Source organism: Dermacentor andersoni, chromosome 6 (genome assembly GCF_023375885.2).
Source record: "Dermacentor andersoni chromosome 6, qqDerAnde1_hic_scaffold, whole genome shotgun sequence".
Lineage (NCBI taxonomy): Eukaryota > Metazoa > Arthropoda > Arachnida > Ixodida > Ixodidae > Dermacentor > Dermacentor andersoni.
Genome location: NC_092819.1, coordinates 51,514,961 through 51,528,993, shown reverse-complemented (window position 1 = coordinate 51,528,993; position 14,033 = coordinate 51,514,961). Strand labels below are relative to the sequence as shown.

Sequence of the window (14,033 nt, the reverse complement as noted above, 5' to 3'; positions counted from 1 at the left end):
TGCTGCCGAAATGCATTACAAGAACTCGCATAAATGTTCGGCAAATAACGCAGACTGACAATGACGGGAAACAAACAGAAAGTTGGTAAAACAAAACAGCATTTTCCCGCTGTGTTTTTAGATCTCATCTCGCGAAATCACTCAGTATTATGCGACCCTTTTGAAATTAAAGAACGTAAGCTGGCTTTCTCACAATACACAAATTATATGCGGTCAGTACTGCTAAAATTGAGACGTCTAAGCAACACCTCCGCAGTTCTTGTCCTCCTGTGTTCAAGGTGATGTATAAGAAGAAAGCACGAAGGACAGCGCAATGCACCAGTTGTACAGAAATCGCATCAACTACACCTGTTGGTCCGGTTCATTTCGGGCAATTGTGCGTTGCGGAGAAGCGTCCTCGAAATCAGTAGGGTCGTTTCTAGTGCGCCGTTTCGGCCACGCTTTTCCCGTCTCCTGCGTGCCGAGCATTACAAAGAACACCAACCTACCACTAGAAAAAAAGAAACCATCAAATTACGGGGTTTAATCTCAAAAGCAACGCATGGTTTACGAAGAACACCGTGTCTTCAAAGAGCTCCGGATTTATTTCGACGACCTGAGCTTCTGCATCGCGTGCCTCACACCGAGCGCGCTACTGCGTTTCACCGCCATCGGACTACGGTCGCCGCTGCAAGGGATCGAACCCGCGACCTCGTGTTCCTGAGCGGAACGCCGCAACCACTTCCCATTTCCGCGCCGGCGGGTGCTCAACCTACGATCGCTCCCAAACGAAGCGAACCATTCTCTCAGGCCGCGAGATGGTTTCGAAGTGGCAGCGCGTTAAATAACCCTGTAGCCCTTCCAGCACGTCAGCGACCGTCGCGTTTCGGAAACGGCGCGACGGTTCGGCGATCGACGTCGCAGCGACAGGAGAGAGAGAGGCAGTCGCTTGGAGCGTAGCACCGCCGACAAGCTCGAAGGAAGGAACAACGGCGATTTCCGGGTGTATATACGCCACAGTGGACGTGACGCAGTCGAGTTTTCACTGGCTCTCATTCATCATTTTATACCCGGCTTCCTTGTAAAGCACCCTGGGCCACGGATAATGCGACCAGCGTAGCTAATGCACGGTTCAACAAGCATAGCGGCGATTAACCGAATAACAACGAGTGGCAGACAAGAGAACCTCCTTGCTTTGGTCTTGTTCTTTAGTTTCTTTTTCTTCTTTCGTTCGGGTTCCCAAAGTGGAACCGTTACAGCTCGACCGGGGCATCAGCGACCGCCAAGCTTTAGCTCGACATGGAAGTTCTTTTAGCTCCCGTTCTTTTTTTTTTCGTTTTTTTTTTATCTGGAGCCAAACGGGGCGATCAAAGGCGGATGAAAAATGGTCCTCCCGCGGGCCCGCGGGTATAGCTCGCCAGTCACGCCCGCGCGGCAATCAAGAGAAAAGCGCCAAGCCGTGCGACTGACTCATCGAGTCGTTAACGCAATCAGCGTTTCGACTTGACGCTCGCGAACACTGCTGGACTCGGCGGCAGCGACAACACATGTGTAGCGCCTCGCGCCGGTATTGTACACTCCGCCTCGGCAACTCCGTGCAGTGTGGCGGAGGCTATAGCAGCTAGCGGCTCGTACGTACCACCTCCACAGTCGGTAACCATGTTTTTTCCTTTTACGGCGAAGCTGTTAGCGTAGAGTTGGTCGGGATTTTTTCGTGGCGTGCGCACCCCAAAAACAAACGGCAGCTGGAGAGGGCTCCGTGTTTGAGTTTCCGCGTAGCAGAATTACGTTTTCTCGCGCATTCGAATTACAATCCGACGCTACCATGTCTGTAGGTGGTGTGTAAGTTGTACTTTACGAATTTTCTGACACGCTATACTTTGAAAAACTCAATTAGTTCAATAACGCACTTGCGCCACGCGGAGGGCCCAAAAACAAGCGGCAGCTGGAAAACTGCGAGCTCCCGCGTAACAGAATTACGTTTTCTCGTATATTCGAATAACAAACCGAAGATATCATGTGCGCAGCTCGTGTGTAAGTCGTGCTTTACGCATTTTCTGACGGAGTTTAGTATTAAACACTCATTTAGTTCCATAATGCACTTGCGCTTGGCGGAGGGCCTGCAGAAGAATGAGGCTGCACACGGGAGTTCCGCACACGTGCGGGCGCGCGCGACGTACATGGATAGTGGTACTCCTGCTCGAGAAACGTCGTCTAACGTCGGTTGTGCCCGGCTAACGTCGGCAACAGCTTCGCTGTGCATCCTCTTTCACAGGGTGGAATTGAGGCGAATTTTTTTTCTTTTAATTTCTGGTGTTTTACGTGCCAAAAGCACGATGTGATTATGAGGCACGCCGTATAGAGGGAGACTTCGGATTGGTTATGACCACCTGGGGTTTTTTAACGTGCACCCAATGCTGGATACGCGGGAGTTTTCTCGCATCTCGCCTCCATGGAAGTGTGGCCGCCGCAGCCGGGATTCGCTCCCGCGGCCTCCAGCTTATAGCAGTGCAACGCTAAAGCCACTACGGCGGGTAATCGGTAATCTAAAGCCGGCTGCGTGTTCTAGAGAATGGAGTATAGGAGAGCTCGCCCGCTGTACGCCTGCTAATCCTTCGCGAAACCTCCGTGCAGTTGACGTCGCGCGCATGGAGTGCAAAGGGGGACGACGGACCAGCCCCTTGTTTTGGTTCCCTTTTCTAATTGGTTGACGCGACCTGCAGCATTTACTGCACTGCACCGAATTGGTGAGACGGGGGCACACTCCACGCTGGGCAGCGAGTGCTAAACGTAGAGCTGGCTGCGTCTTCCAGAAAATTAAGGCAGGTGAAGGGCTCGCCGCGTAGCTTTCGCCACACTGCACGCAAGTGGCGAGATGGAGCATTGCGTTCGGTGCGGGGCGCGTAAGAGGTTGCGCCAAAGAGAGATGCTCACGTTGTAGTCGAGGTAAACGGATGGCGAGACTTTTCTGGCGAAATCTCGCCCGGTGGTGGTAAATAAATCTGTTTCCGACAGCTCGTCTATCAATGTCGACAAATGCTCCCCCCTCCTCCCCCCAACAATTCCTTCTTTCTTTCGTTTCTAGAGTTGTGTGCGTGGTTCCCTGCGCTCAACTGATCTTATTTACCGCTTACCCATCAAACATTTCCAACAGCCATTAAAGGAATCTCGCTCTGGCTTTCACAATCTCGCTTGCGATGTCTTCGGCGCAACGGGAACGCTGGCCCGGACGGTGACCGAAGCACGAACATCGGTCGTCACTGTTCCTCGGTGACTAATATACCTCTTCCCAAATAAATGTCTTTCGAGCCACCATTCAAATTAGTCGAGCTCCTTTCGTTTCGTAGCTGGGCGCCTCATTTTTTTTTTCTTTTTCGTTTACTACCATGGCAAGTCGTTCGCCTTCTGAGTGATGCAGTCAAGACGCCGAGATCATTTTTCTAGTGAGACAACCAGGCAACGACACCCGCCGAAGCAACCGTGACGAAGTTGCTGGTCTCAGCGCAGCTTATTCACAACTGCACGACTGGATGTACACAGAAAAAAAAAAGATCGCGCTCATATGCCACTGTTGCAAATCAACACCTGTGTCGTCTGCTATAGTCAAACTGCCGTGTCTCGTCTGCAGATGTGTCTCCTCGTACTCCGCTAATTCTACGCGTGTTTGCAAAGGTTATAAACGCACCTATGGGTGATGCGTTTGCAAAGGTCACAAAAGCTCCTATAGGGTGAGGCGTTCGTGTATTTTCATTTCTCCACTTTCTCAAGAACGCGATACTCGAACGCGAATTCGTAAGTGGAGGCAGAAAGAAGTATAAGTACATGCGTTGCCAATCGTTTTCGTCTTCCCGATCCAGGCAGTTTGCATATTGTCCAAAACCTGCAGAGAGATCAATAACCGGCCAGTTGAGGGGTAGAGGGGGGGGGGGGGGGAACCTTTGGCGCTTGTACGTATTTGGCACACATTTATGAGCACACGCATCGATCCCTTTCCAGTGTAGTTGGGTAACAAGGGCTCGCTACGCATATATAGGCACAGCGAAACGTTTGCATATGTATGCGCGTAACAGCGTTTATCGACATCCAAGAACCGTTCGTCCAAACGGCATGCCCTTAAACATTTTTATCCTTCTTTCTTTTCCCGACGACACTACGCAGATAAAGGTCAGCTCAGATTCATCGTGAGGTTAGTACATTCAGGCAAACGTCGCGTGCAATCGGATGTGATTGTGTACACGATGATTTAACGACTTCGTTCTCTACATAACCTCGATAACGACACTTTCTCTCTCATATTTGCTCCTTTCTCGTGTATAATAGAATACATTGGATTGGGCTTGCCATTGGTTTATGGCGCGCGTCGCTTAATGTTTTTTTTTTTTTTTTTGCCTTGATTCTTCAACAATGCTTGGCGCTGAAAAATACTTTCACCAGTTACCGGTTCCTCGCATTTAAATTTCACGCGGCTTTATCAAAGATAAGTCCAAGAACTTCATTCGTATTCTCACAAAACAAAAAAATACTTATATTCTACACGAACGAAATCACGTATCAACAGTGTTGAGTTCCCAGACACTTTATTTTTCACTGCGACTGATGAGTTATAACTATTTCTGAATCTTCTTTTTTTAATTATACGCTTGATCGCAACCGTGTCTATAAGTGAATAGTTGTGCGGCCTCGGAAACTACTCGAATCAAATGTGGCGTAGTTCTTCGAAAAAAGAATAATAAAAAGCATGGTAGCTGCATAGTTCTTTTATTGTCTACAGGCTTCCTTTCCATGTAGAACGACCACAAGACGAATCCGGAACAATGAGGCGGATGTTCATATATAGAGCAACACAAATTAACTGCACCTCTTATCCAAAGCAAACGGGCAATTACGTCTGTTTTCAAATTACAGTGTCTAAGTTGAACATTATTCTACATTAGTATATGTATATACGCCTAATGCTCACACATTACGACGAGGCTCAATTCACTAGAAAGAGAAACGCCGAAAAGAAACAACCAGCGGCTTTCCCCATTCCCTACGACGATAGACTGCAGTAATCAATGATGACGATCGTTTTTCGCTTGCTGTTGCCGATTCCAAAGAGCGTTACAAGGCGGTGGCGTAAGCGGCGTCCAAATCCGTGCGACCGCTCTCTCTGGGTTACAGAGATGGTGGCGTCTATTCCGAGCACATCTTTACCATTCAACGGACAAAGATCTCGAAGGTCATGCTCTCGCTCTCTACATGCGCCGGAAGCGATTGCGTATACGGAAACGTGTCATACACGCTACGTTTTATGCCATCCCGTCCATTGCTTCAGACTCGAGGTTGGCCTAGTGCGCTTGGCATTCCTTTCGACAGACACAGATCTCGAAGGTCATGCTCTCGCTCTCTCCATGAGTCAGAAGCGATTGAAGATACGGAAACGTGTCACACACACCATGTTTTAGGCCATCGCCCCCATTGCTTCAAGCTGTTCGACTGCGCGTCGTACAGGGACACGCTCAAACAACAGAGACGCGTGATTACAGCTGCAGCTGGCGCGCTGTCATGCGTGGCTGTTTTTTTTTTTTTTTTAATCTTACCTTACTGTCCGTACCTCAAAGAACGCAATGACTGGCCTTCACATGTCACATAAGCGTTCACAGCCTGCATCGAACGCAACCCCGCATAATCACGTTCATTTCTCGTTCTTTTTAATGCCGCAATCGCCGCCGTCTTGCTCTTTTTCATGGCCGGAAGTGTACAGCGCAACCGCACTTGCGTGTGAGCGACAAAAACAGCATCGCGCTTTCCGGTATTTAATTTATTGTAAACGTGAAACAGCTGCGAACACTTCTTTGTGTGCTCGGTCGTGTGCGTGTGGCAATTGCAGACATTTTCTTTTCTCTCTCCTTTACTGTCGCTCCAATAATGAATTTGGGATTTTGGTCCAGACGGCCATGTCGTAGCCTACCTTTCCATTTTCCTACTTTAAAGTAAAGGAAAGAACTTTCAAAAATAAATCCTTTATGAAGTACCGAAAGGAAAAAGGCTAAGTAAAAGCATGCCGAACGTTTTATATCCATATACTCTTTGCAGCATCGGCAGTTTTTTTAAAATTTATATCTAAACTAAAAAGAGTTGGAGGGGGCAAGAGGGGGAGAGAGAGAGAGACAGAGCTGAACGAACAATATTAAAACAGACGGAAGGCACTGCTTCGAAAATGTGTTTCACTGTCAAGATTTGCGAGCGATGGGTGACCAAATTCAAGATGCATTTTCTTACCCATTCTCTTTAAGGCAGCGAACAGCTGGGATTTCGCGAACGCAGAACACAAACTGACAAATGTTTCTTTTTGTTTTGTTTAGTTTTTTTCATCGCGCAAGGAAATGTACGTACGAGCACAGCGCGAGAGCTATAGCGGCTGCACAGCTGCATTAAACGGAAAGTGCAGAGCGGTTCGATCGCGCTGCGCTTAATAGCTTCCATATTGCGCGCCTGTTAAACAGATATCACTGCTAGATACAAAGGTAAACGTACGGAGCGTGTAACAGATCTCCAACAAATTGTGTTAAGCGAACAGGTCCAAAACGGCAACGCAATCTAGGGGGGTAGGTCGAGGGGTGAATGATAGAGCTAAGGCGAGCACTACCGATGAAGCCTAGTATACTTAAAGCGCATTCAACGTGATTCCGTGAAAAAAAAAAAGATTAATAAAAATGACGGCTTCTGTATGGGCGCCATTGCAGACACGAGGGCCTTCGTTTCGCCGTCTTTCCGGACGTTATTTCCGCCTCCTTCCTTCCAGTGTGCAGGCTTTCCAGCTATACACTCTAAACATGCGGGTAGTCAATAAGAAAGTGTAGTTGTTGCGCAGTGGGGCAAAGCTAGCGCTGTATTCACCTTATCTACTGGTTTCGCAGCGCACTTCTTCGGTGAACAACGCTGAACACGCTTTGGACCGCCTCGCTTTATTTCACGTTTCCTTTTCTTTTTTGTCCCCGTTCAGGTTTTGTCTCGTGCGTAAGGCGACCACGATCATTGCCGGTTAACACCGCGTGTACACGTCCGAAAGCTAACTGACGGAGGTTTACCCGCCGAAGATGCACGACACCCAAGCAATGAAAGACGCCAGTAGCGGCGAACTCTCGAATTTTTTTTCATCTTCTTCTCACCAGGAGTTCTTTGACGTCGAGTTAAATCCGAGTTAGCTCGTCTTGGTAACGCCTTGTATAACCACAAACGACGGTGCATAGTCAGCCAGCTGCAAGATGCTTCGCATGGAATCGATTCTCATGGTGCGCGTGATTTGCACACTATTAAAAAAGAAAAAAAAACTCTTCATTGTAACAATATTTCATCGTTAGGAGTTTAATGTGCGAAAAGCAACGCAATGATGAAGGACGAGTTAGTGGACGGCTGCGCGTTAATTTTGGTTTCTCGGCGCGCGACCGAAGCTCGGGGGGAGGGTGAAGGGGGGGGGGGGGGCGGCGGACACGATCATTTTATTATATTAATTTTTCTTTTCATTCCCAAGCTGAATCGAAATGAGGGCTTTCCGTACTCGGGATCGAACGCGCGACACCGTACCCAGCAGCAGAACGTCGCTGCCACCGATCAGCCGGTAGCGCACAGCGCGTATCTCTGCTAAGATCTACTACTTCAGTTGTAGAACAGTAGCAATGTGACGACTCAGAACGCATGAGGAAAAGACAGGCTAGAGGCAAAAAGATAGAAAAAAAAAGAGAAGAAGGTCAGCTGCCAGAGGCTACTCAGAGCGTTCCCAAAGAGAAGTCAAGCGTTACGGTACCTCTTTTTTTCCTCCGTGTGCGTAGAATTCCGTGGCGTTCGGTTGTCACTCGGACGTGGGGGCGACACGGTATCCTATTTTCCTTTCCGGGACCTCCGAGAGTGGGTCGACGACGACGACTGAGTATGGGAGACACCGGCTGTGTTCACACCCCTGGCACCAAACAACGCGCGTACGCGTTTCGTCGCTTTTCCGACACGGGGTAGTCGAAGAAAAAGAAAGCGGGAAAAAAAAATTTAATAACGACGGCTATTGAAGGAAGCGTCACTCCGGTGGGGTCGCAAGATGACTCTTCGAGGCGACGGTTGAAGCAGAAATAAAAAAAAAATCGAGAAAGACGTACCGCTGGCTCAACGAGAACGGTCACACTGCGCCGACACTCACGGCATCTTCCGAGGATCTCCCACGACGATAGACGCACCGCACCGACAAACGTAAAAAGCGAACGCGTTCTTGTTCTGGCTGCTTCTCTTCCCGCTTGTCGGGGTTTCTCGCGTAGTTAATGTAAGCAAACAAACAAGAAACTAAATCGACGCGACGTGTGAAGATGGAGCAATCACCGAACCAGAGTTGTTGACGTTGTTGTTGGGGCGGCGGCGCTGTTTCGGCAGAGACGCAGCATCCGACCGGCACAGGTTAGGTCACGGGGCACGGGGGCATTCGTTTCTTTTTTTTTTTTCCGAGAAGCAAAAGAGCGCGGGACGATGAATTGCGCCCAATTCCGGGTAAGGGGCGGCGAAAATTTCGGGAACTCCAGTCGCACGTCGGGTTTTCCTTTTTTTTTCCTTCTTCGACGAAGTTAACAGTGGCACCCGGAAGAAAAAAAAAGAAGCAAACGTAGGGGGGCGTTGTTCCTTTCACCGGCACGACACTACTCCCTCATCGAGCAAAAGCCGCGCGCACAGAGGGCACGGCAGCAACAGCGGAGCGGCGCCAACAGACGGCCAACGGCGGCAGCACACGACGCTCGGAGCGCGCGCGCACACAACACACACACACGCACCTGCGCAGGTGCGTAGTCGTACGGCGGGGAGCGGACAGCGCTGGCGCACTCTGGCGTTCCGCCGCGTAGACTGAGCGGCGGCAAACACTTGCCGCGCCTCAGCTCATCCGCCGCCGGTCGCCGCCGCTTCGCGCGACCCCCGAGCGCGACCGCGTGCGCGCGCGCGCCGACGCCAGCGCCGAGCGCAGCCCTGGCGGCCGACGTCGAAAACTGGGAGCGAGCGCGCGCGGCAGCGCGTCGGCGTTTTCCCGCGCTTTCGCGCCACTGCACGCTTCTCCTTTCGGCCGTTCTCGTCGTTCTGTCGGTGGTCGGCGGTCGGACTGGACAAGGAAAGGGTTCCTTTGCTCGCTTGCTGACATTGACAATCATCGTCGACGGTTCCTGCGCAATAATAGAGAGTTTTAGATTAGGGGACGCCAGCGGCTTGCGTGCGCGAGAACTAGGGGCCACGGTACTGCGCATGCGCGGACCCCTTCGCCCCTATAGTTCTTGCGTACACAAGCCGCTTGCGTCCCCTAATCTAAAACTCTCTAGTAACAATTATTCAATGTAACGGGCATATACTGGGCAAAAGAGTGCTGCCGGGCAAACTCCAGAGGCTGGTTAGAGGTCAGTAGGCGTCCGGGCTCTCAGCATCCTCTCGTCAGCCTAACTTATGCCCACCACAGCAATGCAGGCCTCCATCAATTTATCCACAGTCACGGCATTCCTGCCCCGGCCAACTTCGTCCTAGCCTGCAAACTTCGTAACCACCGTCATCCTCTCCTGTCCTCGATTGCCTTTCCTTTCCCTCGGAAGCCTGTCCTGCTCGCTGACCCACGAATTACATGACTTGCTCAACTCCATTTATTCCTCCTGCGCTCCTAATAGAGAGTTTTAGAATAGAGGCTCCAAAGAGCTTTGCGGGTGTTAGCGTTGGGGCACGCAGGAGTGAAGAGTTTTAGAATAGGGTTTTACGTTTGCGGATAGCGTCTTGCGATGACAGCGCCACTACGGCGTCAAAGAAAAGCTATTAGAAATAATTAAATAAAATATGCCATTTTATGATAGGAATAGTAATTTTGACTTGCGTGTATTCGCGTTTAATTGCAATTTAGAGGCTATTCTGTAAGCCGCAAACAATTAGTTGCGCTTAGTTTCGAGCAAACCAGCTTTACGTGTCTTCACCAGCCAAGCTTAGCCGTGTTAGGCCTGCGAGCCATAAAATCCACAATAGAATTCATAATCAGTGGCGTCTAATGAATCAATCTTCACAACACTTACTAGTTGAGAGAAAACGATAACCGCAGTCACTTCTCCTAGCTTGCGAACTTCACGTGTTACCACGAATCGAACCCAGTTTAGTGCTAGGTTACAGCCGTCGCTTCGATGGGTGCCGCCATGTTTGCTGACGCAAAGCTATTTGGGCTCCCGCTAAATCGGTGAAATAGCGTTCTCAACGCAAAACACAAACGCAGTTCGCGTCTCGCGCATGCGCAGTGGCTTCGAAGCTCTTTCTTTGGGGCCCCAAAACGTTTGGGGCCCCTATTCTAAAACTCTCTAATGAATGAATGCAAAATAAAGATTGATGATTGTTTGATATGCGGGGCAAAAGAGTGCTGGTAGAGGTCCATGTTCTCAGCATCCTCTCATCAGCCTGACTTATGCCCGCCACAACAATGCAGGCCCCCATCAATTATCCACAGTCGCGGCGGTCCTGCACCAGCCAACTTCGTCATATACGCCTGCAAAATTCGTAGCCCCCGTCATCCTCCGCTGTCTTCGATTGCCTTTCCCTCGGAAGCCCGTCCTGCTCGCTGCCCTACGAGTTGCATGACTTGCTCAACTCCATTTGTTCCTCCTGTCCTCCAAATCTCAACTACATATCACCGGCTGCCATCCGTTTGCTCTCAAAACCACACCGCTGTCTTCCTGTCGCTTTGCGTTCCGCCTGACGTTTTTCGCCTCATCGCTCGTTGCAGGGCCCGCAAATTCTTCTCAAAATCCTGTCTCAACCTGCAAGTTTCAACCTCATATGTTATTACTGGTAGAATCGAATGATTCCATACTTTCCTTTGCAATGATATCGGTAAGCTGCCGGTCATGACTTCGAAATGATTTTCGTACGCACTTCAATTCACTTTCCTTCGCTAGAAATTTTTTTCCTTTTTCTCACGATCGCCGTTCCCTTTGACTACTTGCGCTGGATGAATATGCTCTTGCATAGCTTCAGGACACTAACCACGAATCAAAAACCCTTGTTACCTTGCCAGGTTATTGTGCTTTACTAGTGCATATTAATAATCTAACCTATACTCACGGAACTGAACGTGTGGGGCGAGGAACAGACACTACAAGATGACAAGGGAGCGCGCATTGGAGCTCTCAATTGTTCGTAGATTATTCTTATTATTATTATTATTATTATTATTATTATTATTCGTGGTGTCCCTTCCGCACCCTACTTTTTCAATTCTGAAAAATCACCAGCTAGCCCAACGCCACGTTATTTAGCGCTGTCTACGGAATTCGCTGGTCCCTGTCGTTAATCGTTAGTTATAGCTTGTAAGTCATTTTCATCCCAGGAGCCATCTACAAAACCCACGTATCTGAAATGTTCCCTGTTGTTCCTGACACCAAATCATTTCCAGTCCTCCAGTCTTAACACATCCTCCAAGCATGCGACCAGCATGATTGGTGAGATTGCGTCACCTTGCCTTGCGCCATTCTTAACCGGTATTTCTTCTACGTTTCCCTTGAAGATTTATGAAAGTTGCGGCATTTATTTAGATATTTTTAAAGATATACACCCATGCTGCTCCTCTTCCTTCTCGTGTGCGCAACTGCCTCCGTAACCGCTGGTTTTTCGACTGAATAGAGCACCTTTTCGTAATCTATAAAATATAGATATCGGCCTTATTCCGCAAGATTTCCAAATGATTGATGCAAGAATGCGATCTATTGTATAACATCATCATCATCATGTTCTCTCGGCGCATCAAAGTGTGGTGCTGCTATCATCCTATTCGAAGTTACTCTTTGAATACTTTGCGCAAGACTGAAAGGAAGCAAATGGGCATGCGATTGTTCAATTCTAGAACGTCTCCTTTATAATAGATAAATAATGACATTTTTTTTCATTTCTCTGGCCCCCTTGAAGGCATAGGCCAATGACAAATAAATGCTCGCAGGTTTTCAGACGCAATATTTCTAATATATTTTATCTGATCGACTGTTATTCCCTGCTGCCACTTTCACCCTGTGTGTATATCGGAAAGCCCTTCTTATGCCCCATGCTCGACACGTACAGTCAACAGCAAAAGTTTACGGGATGAAGTTTCCCCTTCAGATGCGAATTCCTGCCCTGTTGAGGCATGACACTTAGTGTTTAATGAATCGCTGTGCAGGTGGCGAAGGCTACTACATGCTGGAACATTCAATTCGAGGCTGTGTGACCACGCTTCGCGAGAATTCAGCTCCTTGGCAAATCCTGCGTCCCGTAAACTTTTGCGGTTGACTGTACATTTCCAGCTGAACTGGTGATACGCAGAGTGGAGTTCAGCGTTGTTTGTGCGGGCGGCGGCACATAAGGGTCACGCGGAGTGGCCAGAAGAGACGCGTGGTTCGACACCAAAACGGCGGCGGAAGGTTATAGCCATCGGGGTGGGGGGGCCACTGTTTACGAAGAGCGCGTAAGCGAGTAGAACTGTGAGCCGGGGCTTCCGCCGGTCGGTTCGCAGAAGCAGTGCCGTGGCTTTGAAGAAGACCTCCCCGCCTCTGAACCGCACCATGCCGAGACATTCCGCAAACGGACCAGATGCCCCAACGGGGCGTGGAAGTGTTTTCTGCGGGGGAGTGTGCCTTGCTTGTTTGTGAGACAAGAGACTCGTTGCACTGCAAAGGATGTGTGGCGGCGGCCTTGACGTATTGGAACTCCGGATAGTGTCACCTTAGAGCCCCGTTGTGTGCACACCGCGCGCACCGCAGTGTGATTGGACAAACGATGGGGCGAGGAGGGAATTGAGAATGCTTTTATGTACGTGCAGGGCCGTTGGAAGGGGATCCGGTGGAGATTCGGCTAAGAGAAGGAAGAACAAAATTCTAACCTTTGACTCGTAGTTTGACGTCCGTGTAAATACTTTCCATTCTATCGCTTGCCTATTCTATCTTAATAAACAGTTAACCCCTTTGCAATCAGCGTCACTGGCTTGCCTACTGTAATGTGACTTCGTGACATCCATAACATCTTCAAGTTACCCTCACTGACAGCGAGGCGAACATCAACTAGCAGTAAATATTTATCCAAATGCATGCGCTCAATATACATTAACAGATATAGAAACGCATAGATGCTTTAGTGAACTGTTATCAGCACTGATAAAAACGAAGCGTTTTTATCCCTCCAGAGGGGGAGGGGGGAGGTCCCCCTTAAGGGCCCGCTAAACACGAATACTACATAAATTTACACTGCTAAAGTGTTCTTTCAAACCTCTATTTTCGGTAATTTTGTTGCAGTACATTGATTATTATACACTAAATAAAGGACCAAGTGCCATTTTTTAGACTCCTCTCACTATAATCGTACGTAGCTTTTCTTTTTTGTTTCATTTCAATTTTTTTTTATTGCAGTAAGGTAACGTACTAATACAGCTAAAGCTTTTTTTTTTTTTTTGCTTTTCAGTCTCCCTTTTAGCGTGCTTAAAGAGCCGACGCTGCGTGGCATGAAATCGAATCCGATGTAAATTTAACAAGCAGAACATTAGGTGCGCGGTATACATTACGGTCATCGAACTTTGCGTGCCCTTTTGGCAAACCTCGTCAGCTAATAGTGCTCATTGAGCGGCTGTCATCTACACATCGGAAACGGAGAAAGAAATGAATTCATGTTCGATTACTGAAAGAAAAAAAAAAAAAACGTTCTAGAATGAAACGATTCGAGCTGCGTCCAGCATGGTCTATATACTTTTGCGTGAGTCACCTTGCGCCAGCCCCTACAGCCACAGAATTGAACGGTCGATGCTGTTGGCACCAACAGGTGTACCCGCGTGCCAGGTACGCACGTGCCTTCTCTTCAGTCCGTTGAAGCTCCATTATTTTGCAAGTTCGCGTATTTTTGTAATCGTAATCGATTTGCATGGGCGACGTTACGGGTTCGTCGTAGGCCTTGCGGTACGCGCGAATGACGCCGAGCCAGGAAAAAAAAAATCACGTTCAAAGCAAGCGGTTGTCGAAATTCCCGTCGTTTCGAATCGTGCTTCAACTCACGCAAGAGCTCAATTCCGC

At 48.9% G+C, this 14,033-nt stretch overlaps 1 protein-coding gene across 1 annotated transcript in view; it reads right to left on the bottom strand.

The window, feature by feature from the left end:
- Positions 1–8,874, bottom strand: part of LOC126522907 (calcium-activated chloride channel regulator 2-like) — a 527,003-nt gene extending 518,129 nt beyond the window's left edge. Inside the window, exon 1 of the mRNA XM_072288729.1 lies at positions 7,769–8,874. The gene's annotated coding sequence lies outside the window, so the exon portion shown is untranslated. The remainder of the gene's footprint in view (positions 1–7,768) is intronic.
- Between the last annotated feature and the right edge of the window lie 5,159 nt (positions 8,875–14,033).